The sequence below is a fragment of the Seriola lalandi genome, unplaced genomic scaffold (genome assembly GCF_002814215.2).
Source record: "Seriola lalandi dorsalis isolate HSWRI2012SDOR001 ecotype SW California unplaced genomic scaffold, Sedor1 jcf7180002054649, whole genome shotgun sequence".
NCBI classification, from domain to species: Eukaryota; Metazoa; Chordata; class Actinopteri; order Carangiformes; family Carangidae; genus Seriola; species Seriola lalandi.
Window position 1 is genome coordinate 3976 of NW_019525202.1, and position 12481 is coordinate 16456.

At 39.1% G+C, this 12481-nt stretch overlaps 1 pseudogene across 1 annotated transcript; it reads right to left on the reverse strand.

The window, feature by feature from the left end:
- Positions 1-1272: 1272 nt before the first annotated feature.
- Positions 1273-12475, reverse strand: LOC111665508 (uncharacterized; annotated as a pseudogene). Its single transcript, XR_015438099.1, has 5 exons — positions 12283-12475; positions 10996-11409; positions 7441-7663; positions 6766-6795; positions 1273-2968 (listed from the first exon to the last, which is right to left on the reverse strand). The product of XR_015438099.1 is annotated as an uncharacterized LOC111665508 (transcript).
- Positions 12476-12481: the final 6 nt, after the last annotated feature.

The window sequence follows — 12481 nt, forward strand, 5'->3', positions numbered from 1 at the left end:
AGTATAACAAGGAATAAAAAGTCAAAAAACGTCATAGTATAATAAGGCATCAAAAGTCATAAAAACGTCATAGTATAGTAAGGCATAAAACGTCATAATATAGTAAGGCATAAAATGTCATAGTATAGTAAGGCATAAAAAGTCATAAAAACGTCATGGTAAGTAAGGCATAAAAAGTAATAAAAACGTAATAGTATAGAAAGGCAAAAAAACGTCATAGTGTAGTAAGGCATAAAAAGTCATAAAAACGTCATAAAAAAAAAAGGCATAAAAATGTCATAGTATAGTAAGTCAAAAACCGTAAGAGTACTGTAAAGCATAAAATATCATAGTATATAAGATACAAAAAATATCATAATATAGTACCTAATTATGCACACACATTCATACCAAAGCACCCGCAAAGTTCCGTCGTAAAGAACATGTCGTAGCCTACCATGGTTCCTTGAACTCTCCCTCTGGATGACCTCAGCCAGCGGTGTCATAAGGGCTCGACACTTACCTACTCACTTTGGAAGCCAATGGAAAAATTGCAGTCAGTGTGATACCAGAGGCAACATCGAGGAGAATAAAATCTGGATAAAAATTGCACAGTGCTTCCAGGATGTGTTGGGCAGGTAAGGTTAGTCATAGGTATTGCTATACAAATGTTTGCATTTTTGTCTGTCTTTAACCACAGCTTCAGGGTCATAACTGTTTTTCTACGTGGGATTTGTCTTAAGAACAGGCAGCAGCAACTGCACATAGATCAACTGTCTGTCAAATATATAGTATTTCTGTAGTTTATAGAAAACTGTGTTGGAAACTGGTCTGCCAACACTTGTTCGGCAGACCTTCTCTGACTTGTACTGAACATTATCTACTCTCTAATACTGTATGTTCGTCAGATAAGTAAAAATTTTTATATTGCTGCATTCAAAAGGAGCATACGTGGTAAAAAGTATTTGAAACTTCAGAAGTTAATAAATAATCTGACCTATATAATCCTGTCGCTGTATTAAAGTTCATTTATGCCCATTACCCATGCTTGGTGACTGAAAATGTGAAGGGGGGGTTGTGGCTGAACAGGGGCCAGAGGTGCAGCTGATGAAACATTGGTTTTGGTCCGAGATGCTGGTCCGAGGGGATGTGATTTTGTTTACAGAACCTTTAATATTTTGTATGTAAAATCTTATTCAACAAAGTAACTGTATCTGTCAAGTCAAAGCAGATGTTAAAGTATATTTGCAGTCAAGCAAAAGTGTGTTCAACAAAAAATGACAGGACTCAAAGCACAAATGCTCCAGAATTTATTTATTTTTTTACAATATTACCAAACTGTATCATATCATACTTTAACTGCACCTTAACTGCACTTTGGGTCACTGAATTATGTAACATAATAGTATTTACCACAGATGTAGATCTCCTACATCTTGGTGTGTCAACTCTATAGCCTGAAATAATGAAAATATAATGTTGCAGAAATTCTCCAAATACATAAAAATATAAAATGAAAGGACATGTTCTAGACAAAAAAAGAAAAGACTCAACAAAAGTGATACACCAACACTAGATGGTACTACCTGGTGCCCACCTGAACTCTGAAAACCTCCAAGATAAGGAGTGGGAACAGGGAAACATGGGGAAAAGGCTGTGGACTTAAGAATCCAAGCAATTGCCTTTTTGAGTATGTACCACATAGTTTTTGTTGGTTTATTCATTCCATCATAATCAGGGCTGTTGTAATCCATACTTTATTTTCATAATAAATATTATTTTACAAATTAGTTCCCTTTCTTTCCTTCATTGTATTGTAATTTGGAACGTGTTTAACTGCACACATCATACCTGGAGCATCAAAGCAAGTTTGAATCACAGGATTGCCTTTACAAATATGGTTTCTCACCTGTGTGGATTGTCATGTGGACTAACAAGCTATTGCTACATCTGAAGCCCTTCCCACATTTCACAAAAATATGGCTTCTCATCTGTGTGGATTCTCATGTGATTTTTTAATACAGACATGCTACAGAATCTTTTCCCACAGGTCTTGCAAAGGTACGGTCTCTCGTCTGTGTGGGTTCGCATGTGAAGTTTAAAGACGCTGCTCTGTCTGAATTTTTTGCCACAGGAGTTACAAATATATGGTTTTTCATCTGTGTGGGTTTTTAAATGATCATTCATTGATGATTTCTGACTGAATTTCTTCCCACAGGTGCTACATGAATATGGTTTTTCACCTGTGTGAATTCTTATATGAGTTTTCAGTGATGAAGTCCGAAAGAATCTTTTCCCACAGATGTTGCAGGAATATGGTTTCTCACCTGTGTGAGTTCTCATGTGGACTAACAAGTCACTGCTGCATCTGAAACCTTTCCCACAGGTGTTGCAAACATACGGCTTCTCACCTGTGTGGGTTCTCATGTGGAGCAGCAAGCTTGTACTAGTTCTGAAACCTTTCCCACATGTTTCACAAGAATAAGGCTTCTCACCTGTGTGGATTCTGACATGATTTTTCAATGCTGATGTCTGACTGAATCTTTTCCCACATGTGTTGCAAAGGTATGGCCTTTCACCTGTGTGGCTTCTCAGATGTACATTCAATTTGGACTCATACTTAAATGCTTTTCCACAAGTGTGACACTTTAAAGACTTTTTATCCGTCTGAGTGTTACACTGACTCTTTGATTCTGGGTCTACATCCTTGCTTCCTTCCTGATCTTGGCTCTCAGCGACAGGAGAGTTGTGAAAGAGGAGCTGGTGGTCACTTTCCTCATTAGTAGGAGTCAACATAAAGGTATCAGTCTCCTGCTTCAGTACAAGCTGCTCTCCCTCCTGACTGGTGCAGAGTTCCTCCTCTTCCTCTTTAATCTGTGGAGGCTCTGGGTCCTCCTGGTCCAGACTGGAGTTCCTCTCCTGGTCACAGAGCTGCTGGTCAGTGAGAACCTCCTCCTCCTTACAGACATGTTGCTGTGGGAGCTCTGGAGGGACAAAGGGACACGAGAAATAGGTTAATAATGTTAAGTGTGACTGTGTACCTGTTTGTGACAGAAGACATCAGAGCAGATATGTATGAGTTAAATCCTTACATGGATGGGTGCTTTTTCGAACACTCCTGCATACCTCATGTCACTGATAATGACATATATTAAAACTTTACTGCTTGAACTTTGGTGTAATTTACTTTTGTAACTTCTCACACCTACCAAATCCAAATTAGTCAGTTCAGACATCACTTATCACAGTCACTCTATCATGCTTATTGCACTGTGCACACTACAAAATTCCAGCAACCGCAATGCTCAACTCCCCTCTTCACCCAGCATTTCATCCTTTAGTCCACATGGACATTTATGCCAAATTTGAAGGGATTCCCTTGAGGAGTCCCCAAGATAATGTGCTCACATGGCTAAAACTTTGTTTGGTGAGGTCACATTGACATTGACCTTCAACCACCTAAAATCTGATCAGTTCATCCCAGATTCCAAGTGAATGTTTGTGCCAAATATGAAGAAAATTCATTCCAGGCGTTACTGCAATGTTGTGTTCATAAGAATGGGACTGAAATAACCGGAAAACAGCACAGAAGCATTAAAAAAAAAAATAGAAAAACAAATGTGGTGGTTAATGTTGATATTCTGGCGAGCCCCCATTTGTCAATTTATGAGAAACGCTGGATTGCGGCTATAAACTTTAACATCACTGACAATCTCTGTAGTGTTATTTAGCCATAAGAATAATATAATAGTCTTTACTGATGTTGGATGGAATTAAACTAACAGACATGAGGTGTAACAATAAGCATATTCACTGATTTTTTTAAAGAATAAAGCAGTACCTAGAGGCAAGTTTTTCTGAATATCTAAAATTGAAAATGTAAACTGGAGAATGGCTTGGTTTTTACCTTATCAATACTGTATATCAAACATGGCAAAGAAAGTTTGTTTCAAAATTTTGCATTATAAAACAGCCAGCTAGTTATCTTATTGGCAAAATGTGTTACTATGATAATCCAAATGATGACGCTCTTGAATGTCTGTTTAACTTCAGTATCCTTTATGCTAAATTCTTTATCTAGAAACAATCACCTTCTAAATTTTCACTTTTTCTCCTAGAGCTGAATTCTTTAATCAAGTCACACAGTTTGTTAAGCAGCAATCTAAAGAGTAATAAGCTTTTGGAAAATTATGGATTTTTTTTCCCTAGCTAAGACTGATGATCTAACTTACTCTTATTTTCGCCTGTTGTAAGTTCAGGCTTTGTGTGTCTGTTGTTTAAACTGAATTACTGTATATTTCTTTGATCAATAAATAATAAAACCTTATTTTGACAAATGTTAGCAACCATCCTTTTATTAACAGATGTAAAGGCTTTAAGAAATCAGGACTGAGGTATTTACTGACGTAGAATACAACGTGAAAATATCTTGAGCTTGACCACAGCCAGTAAACAAAAAATCCATTCAAAAAACCCATATACTTGGGGACGAAGAGCCGGAAGTGCTAAAATGCTAACTGATTTCTCGAATTTAAAACTCATTCCTGAGGCACTCTATACATCACACTGTGTCATCATGAAGCCCAGCATTTCTCTGTGGACTTGAGGGGGACACAAAATGTAATGCGAGGTCACGCAATAGTAACTCGTACTGTTCTGCTCCGTGTTTTTACAGACCTCGAACTTAGTTCCTCTCGTTTATTCGTTAAAGTGTGTGCATTGTAGAAACACAAACATCTGCGTAAATTAAACCAAATGTAAACCATTAGGATCCTATATGAGTCATGTCCCTGTGTTAGTTTTCATTCAGACCATCCTGGTTTCACAGACCTGTCCTGTGTAGCTTTATCTCGGGTTTCCAAACGATATCCAGCAGTCTGCGCTGACGATCGATCACTTCCTCGTACTCGACGATAGTTTTTTCAAAGACTCCGAATATTTCTTCAGCAGCAGCAGTTAGTCGCTCGTTGACAAACTCTCTCAGATACTGAACTGAAGACATTGTTGCTTAGTTACCACTGAAATATTTACCTGCGATACGACTACACCGTAATCTTCAAGCTAGCTCCACATATACCAACAGCTAACGCTGCTAGCGCTCACTTCCGCAAAGTGCTACACTGGAAAGTTCCGGCAGTGGAAATGAGTTGACTTTCATTCCACCTTCAGTTATGACTGTGCATCTGTGTTCCTTCATTTAACGGGGAAATTGGGTTATTTTGTCTGAACCAACACTTTTAACTGACGTCTTTTCTGGCATTTTTTAAAAATCAAACAATAATGTATAAAAAAATATAAGCAGGGATGGAAGATGTTGACATAGGCAAATGAAATTCAATGTACCATTACATTCAAAATGTGATTTTAGAAAAACAAATTCCCACCAGATCTGCAATTATGTGGCTCTTTGCCTCTGTGATCTTGGGTATTTTGTCCATGGATCAATACAACTGAATCATCTCCCACATAGTTCATAAATCCAAGTCTACTTGCATATATGTGATCTTCGATGTATGCATTACTACCACTATTATCATTATTACCCATGCAGTGTAACTGTGGGCGGGATATTGTTCCAAATTTGCTGGTGACTACAGACAGGGACAGACTGCTGCATCAGTGCCAAAGTAGACATTTTAAATTTATTTACTTTATTGGCTAGTTTATAAAAAATAAATAAATAAAAATACCCCTTTCCACAACCAGAACCACAGAAAACCATTGTGTTTATCATGACAGTTTTCTTTGTCAAAAGTAATTCAGTTTATTTATATGGCAACTTTTACAAAATCATAGAGTACATCATCTCCCATTTGTATTCTGTCATCTCTTGAGTCCAAAAACATAAAAAATTAAATGAAGTTGATGTAATCACAATATACATAAGACTGGGGTGTCCAAGTGTCTGATCTGGTAGCATGCATAACACATAGGCTTAGTCCTAACAGAAGCAGCCCGGGTTCGAGTACGACCCCTGGCCCCTTTGCTGCTGTCATCCTCTCCCTCACTGTGCTATTGGAATAAAGGCAAAAGGTAACTTTAAAAAAAATACATAAAACTACAAAATGAAAGGACATGTTTTAGACAAAAAAGTAAAGACTGGCAGGATGACAGGATAACTGAGGTAGTGTGAAACTAGTTACAAAGAATATTTAACAGGTCAATCACTTACACGTGTAGGAACAACACACTCACTGTTCAACAAAGATTTTTCCAACATTAAACTAAGATACTGTGACCTCTTCTCTGTGGGAAATGTACATTCAATTACATAAGTATATTTCATACACTTGGTGAACTCTTCTCCACACGAGTTTCATCTTGATGGTTTCTCCTTTGCACATTCGGTGATGATGTCTGACTGAATCTTTTCCCACAGGTGTTGCAGGTGTACGGCTTCTCACGTGTGTGACTTCTCAATTGGACTTTCAAGTGATTACTACATAAAAAAATTTTAAAAAACTAGTCACACATATTTCTCACCTGTGTGGATACTCATGAGGTTTCAAGACACTGTTACGCTTGAAAGCTCTCCCACATGTTTTGCAAGAATACAGCTTCTCACCTGTGTGGATTCTGACATGATTTTTCAATGTTGATGCCTGACTGAACCTTTTCCCACAGGTGCTGCAAAGGTATGGCCTCTCACCTGTGTGTCTTCTCAGATGTACATTCAAATTGGACTCATACTTAAATGCCTTTTATCCGTCTGAGTGTTACAGTGAATCTTTGATTCTGGATCTACATGCTCGTTTCCTTTCTGATCTTGGCTTGTTGTGAGAGAGGAGCTGGTGGTTGCTGTTTGGTTCTGGTTTACTTTCCTCATTGGTATTAGTCAACATAACGTATGGCCTCTCACTTGTGTGGGTCTTCATGTGAATCAACAATTTACTGTTAATTCTAAAACCTTTCCCACAGGTGTTGCAGACATATGGCCGCTCATCTGTGTGGATTCTCATGTGAGGCAACAATTTACTGCTACTTCTAAAACCTTTCCCACAGGTGTTGCAGACATACGGCCTCTCACCTGTGTGGATTCTTGTGTGGAGCAACAATTTACTGCTACTTCTAAAACCTTTCCCACAGGTCTTGCAAACATACGGCCTCTCACCTGTGTGGATTCTTGTGTGGAGCAACAAGTTACTGCTATCTGTAAAACCTTTCCCACAGGTGTTGCAAACAAACGGCCTCTCACCTGTGTGGATTCTAACATGACTTTTCAATGCTGATGTCTGACTGAATCTTTTCCCACATGTGTTGCAAAGGTATGGCCTTTCACCTGTGTGGATTCTAAGATGTACATTCAATTTGGATTCATACTTAAATGCTTTTCCACAAGTGTGACACTTTAAAGACTTTTTATCCGTCTGAGTGTTACACTGACTCTTTGATTCTGGGTCTACATGCTTACTTCCTTCCTGATCTTGGCTTTCAGCGACAGGAGAGTTGTGAAAGAGGAGCTGGTGGTCACTTTCCTCATTAGTAGGAGTCAACATCAAGGTATCAGTCTCCTGCTTCAGTACAAGCTGCTCTCCCTCCTGACTGGTGCAGAGTTCCTCCTCTTCCTCTTTAATCTGTGGAGGCTCTGGGTCCTCCTGGTCCAGACTGGAGTTCCTCTCCTGGTCACAGAGCTGCTGGTCAGTGAAAACCTCCTCCTCCTTACAGACATGATGCTGTGGGAGCTCTGGAGGGACAAAGGGACGTGAGAAATAGGTTATCAATGTGATGAATGAAAACCAGACAACTGAGCAAACAAATACAAGTTTAAGGGTCCTATAAACCATATTCCTTTGTTGATTGTTTCAACCCCTTATGGTTTTACAATGGAAGCCGTGAAGGATAATGGTGGAAAAAGTTTTCCTAACTACTTTTTTGTTCCCTCTGATCCACAGGAACAGTTAATGTGTTAGTCCAGTCCAATTACAATATTCTCCGGGTTTGGGAAAACACTCTGCAGGCACTACAGAAAAGAGGGATGATGTTGCACTTTACATGATGCATTTATTGCTCATTTCTCTTTTCAGAAGGCCAACCTGTGGATATGGTTACTGCTCAGGCTTTGGTTGCACCTATATTTCAATCAATGGTGCGATGGATGTGGCTCGGTTAGCTGTACAGTGACTACTAAAAAAAAACTGAGCCCCTATCCTCACTCTTTCATCAGTTTATATACCACAGGGCTGGTCATTGAACTGACCTCCACTGTTTCCATATGCAAACTAATTCTTAATGTGTCAAACAAAAACTTAACTACTGTGGTTTAACTAATTCAGGCTAATATGCTGATATCAGGCTAAAATAATCCAGTTAATTTTCATCTAGCTGGTTTGGTTCTTTACAAGCAGTTTGGGGTTTGATTTGGTAATCCTCCTGGATGAAGTCACCTTGAGCTGCCTTTCCACACTTTCACCACTGTGCAGATTAATTCCTAAAATGTTTCAAAGAGCAGGATTAATTGTATTAATATCATTCATCAAGATGAGTTCTGTAGTATGTCATTTAATTTAATGTTATTTTGTTTTGGCTCTTTTTTTTTTATTTCTTTTTTTCCTAAACATACACTTCTGTCTCCCAACTAAAGCACATTACTCACACACTCTCACACACCGTGGGTCAATGTTCACCTTGGTCCAACCGTTCACAGCACTTAACAGCCACTAAAACCACAAGTGATAACATTTTGTGCACAATCACAAGTTTTCACAGACACTGTTTGGGGAAATAGGGTTTCTTTATAGTTCATAAAGTGATGCTTCATCAGAAGTCACTATCGACTTCCACATCTAACGGTCATGTCCCTGTGTTAGTTTCCATTCAGACCATCCTGGTTTCACAGACCTGTCCTGTGTAGCTTTATCTCGGGTTTCCAAACGATATCCAGCAGTCTGCGCTGACGATCGATCTCTTCCTCGTACTCGACGATAGTTTGTTCAAAGACTCCGAATATTTCTTCAGCAGCAGCAGTTAGTCGCTCGTTGAAAAACTCTCTCAAATACTTAATTGAAGACATTGTTGCTTAGTTACCACTGAAATATTTATCTGCGATACGACTACACCGTCATCTTCAAGCTAGCTCCACACTAACGCTTTTCGCGCGTGTTCATTGTTTATTTCCGCTGGGTGTCACACTGTGAAGTTCCGCCAGGGAATGTGAGTTATCTTTTCTTACTGCCTTCGGTCATGATTGTAGCCTACACCTGTGTTGCTTCATTTCACAGGGAATTTAAGCTATTTTCTCTAAACGAACTACTTCCACCCCTGCTCATATGTTGTCATGCAAAATTATTGTTTGCCAAAAAGGTTGGAAATACATCAGATTTAACTGATGTATTTCCAACCTTTTTGGCAAACAATAATTTTGCATGAAAACATATAAGCAGGGATGGAAGAAGTTAACACAGGCAAGTAAAATTCAATGTAGAGAACATTCAAAATGTTGCTATAAACACAAAAATACTTTCAGCTAAATGTTAAAGTGTGGAACCTCCCCAGGCCCCTGTCCTGTTATTTATTTTTTTAACCCCATTCACATACTGATACATAGTTTGACAAGGCATAAAATGATAAGGTAATTGTAAGTTTTTGTATTTAAAATATTTAGTAAACATAACTGTATATTTGCCTTTGAAGTATAGTTAAGTTTGAATAGAATGCAATAACAAAATACATAAAAAAAATAAAATGAAAGGACAAACTGTACACAAAAAAAAAGGACTCTACTTGGCAGGATGATAACATACAGTAAGTGACCCAACAGCAGTAAATGGTTTCTCAGCTTCAACATCAGAGGTAGAGTATAAAAATAGCACACAAAAAAAAATCACATAACATTTGTTGGAACTATGAATTCAATGTGAAAACAAATATTTTAATATTTTACAAGATCTGGGAGATTACTGTTGTTTCAAAGAAATTCTGCTGCAACAGAAAGTAATAGTCACGTGAAAGAAAACATTAGGCTAGTTTAACAAAACCTGAAGACATTGTTGATACTGTACTACTCTACACTAAGATACATCCTCTGTGGGAAATGGTATACATTCAATTACAGAAATGTATCTATTGCAAAACTGTATTTCATTCAGTTGCTGAACCCTCTCCACACAAGTTTCATCTTAATGGTTTCCCCCTTTGTAAAATGATTCTCAGGTGTTTTTTCTTTTCCCACAAGAGCTGCAATTATGTGGCTCTTCACTTCTGTGGGCTCTTGTGTGTTTTGTCCATGAACCACTACAACTGAATCCTCCCACATCACACACTCCTACATATACTAGGCTAAATGTGTGATCTCATAGACCTTCCCAACTGAGATACATCAAACCATCTTTTCCCTCAGATGTTGCAGTGATGTAGTTTCTCGCCAGTCTGGGCTCTGGACTGTCAATTATCCCCCAAGTCTAAAAGTTAAGTAAGTATACAACTTTTAACCTTTATGAATTCTTATGTGCTTCTCCAAGTGTGGCTTTCGATAAAATCTTTTCCCACAGGTGTTGCAGGAGTACGGCTTCTCGCCCGTGTGGGTTCTCATGTGGTATTTTAAGTCACCACGACATCTGAAAGCTTTCCCACAAGTCTCACATGAATATGGCTTCTCACCTGTGTGGATTTTAAAATGGTTATTCAAATGTGTTATCTGACTGAAACTTCTCCCACAGATGTTGCACAGGTATGGCCTCTCACCTGTGTGAGTTCTGACGTGGAGTCTTAGGGAAGTCCTATATCTGTAACCCTTGCCACATGTTTTGCAAGAATATGGCTTTTCATCCGTGTGGATTGTCGTATGTTGTTTCAGTAATGACATTGTACAAAAACTTTTCCCACAGTTCTTGCAAAGGTACGGCTTCTCACCTGTGTGGATTCTCTTGTGGACTTTCAAGTTACCACTAGTTCTGAAAGATCTCCCACATGTCTCACAAGAATATGGCTTCTCACCTGTGTGGATTTTCAAATGCTCGTTCAAATGTTTTGTTTCTCTGAAACTTTTCCCACAGGTATTACAAAGGTACTGCTTCTCACCTGTGTGGATTCTCAGATGCATATTCAATTTATAGTTATACCTAAACTCTTTTCCACAAGTGTCACATTTGAAAGACTTTTTATCCATCTGAGTGTTACAGTGACTCTTTGACTCAGGGTCTACATGCTCGCCTCCTTCCTGATCTTGGCTCTCAGCTACAGGAGTGTTGTGAGAGAGGAGCTGGTGGTCATCGCTTGGTTCTGGTTCACTGGGGTCCATTTCATTAGTAGGAGTCAACATCAAGGTATCAGTCTCCTGCTTCAGTACATGCTGCTCTCCCTCCTGACTGGTGCAGAGTTCCTCCTCTTCCTCTTTAATCTGTGGAGGCTCTGGGTCCTCCTGGTCCACACTGGAGTTCCTCTGCTGGTCAGTGAGAACCTCCTTCTCCTGAATGACATGTTGCTGTTGGAGCTCTGGAGGGACAAAGGGACATGAGAAATAAGTTATCAATGTGATGATGGAAAAACATTCATCTTTGTTTGGTTCTATTTCATCATCGAGTAAGAATAAACAAGATGAGATGAAACAATAATTAAGACAAATAGATGACCTGTAAAAAATAATGACAGGTGAGTTGAAACCAACGAAATAGGGAAAAATAAAACAATATCTAGGACCAGCAAGACGGCCTGTTCCAGTTGACTTATGGAGTCTAGATGATTCATAGCTCACAAACACGTCAGAGAGATATTAGGGTGCCAGATCAAGGAGGACCTTAAAAGCAGGTATTATAATTTGAAAGTCAATTTTAAAATTTAAAATAGTCTTAACGGTAACTGGAGTCAGGAGTTATCAAACCTGGAGTCCAGCCAATGAAACCAGATTGGAGGTGTTGGTGCTGCTGAAACATCTGATAATGTAAAGAATGAGTAGTACTGTAACAAAGCACCTCAAGAGTAACAGCTAGAGGCTGTTCGTTAGTCCACCACACACAGACCATGGAGCATGTCCTGCCATAGACACCACAGAGGAAGCTGCTGAACATTCAGGCTAAACATGACTGCACCTGTAATTTGTCAAAGAGCAGCTTGACCAAGGACGAATTGTTTAGGAAGAACATGTATGTATGCAGTAAACACGGCACTGCATACCAACATGAAAACATCCCAAAGGTGAAGTAGGATGAAAGGAGGATCATGATTTGGGGCTTTGCCGCGTCTGGGCCTGGACAGCTCAGCATCACTGAGGGGAGAATGACTTCCCAAGTTCATCTAGGGATCTTTAGGATCCAGTATGAGTCATGTCCCTGTGTAAGTTTTCATTCAGACCATCCTGGTTTCACAGACCTGTCCTGTGTAGCTTTATCTCGGGTTTCCAAACGATATCCAGCAGTCTGCGCTGACGATCGATCTCTTCCTCGTACTCGACGATAGTTTGTTCAAAGACTCCGAATATTTCTTCAGCAGCAGCAGTTAGTCGCTCGTTGACAAACTCTCTCAGATACTGAACTGAAGACATTGTTGCTTAGTTACCACTGAAATATTT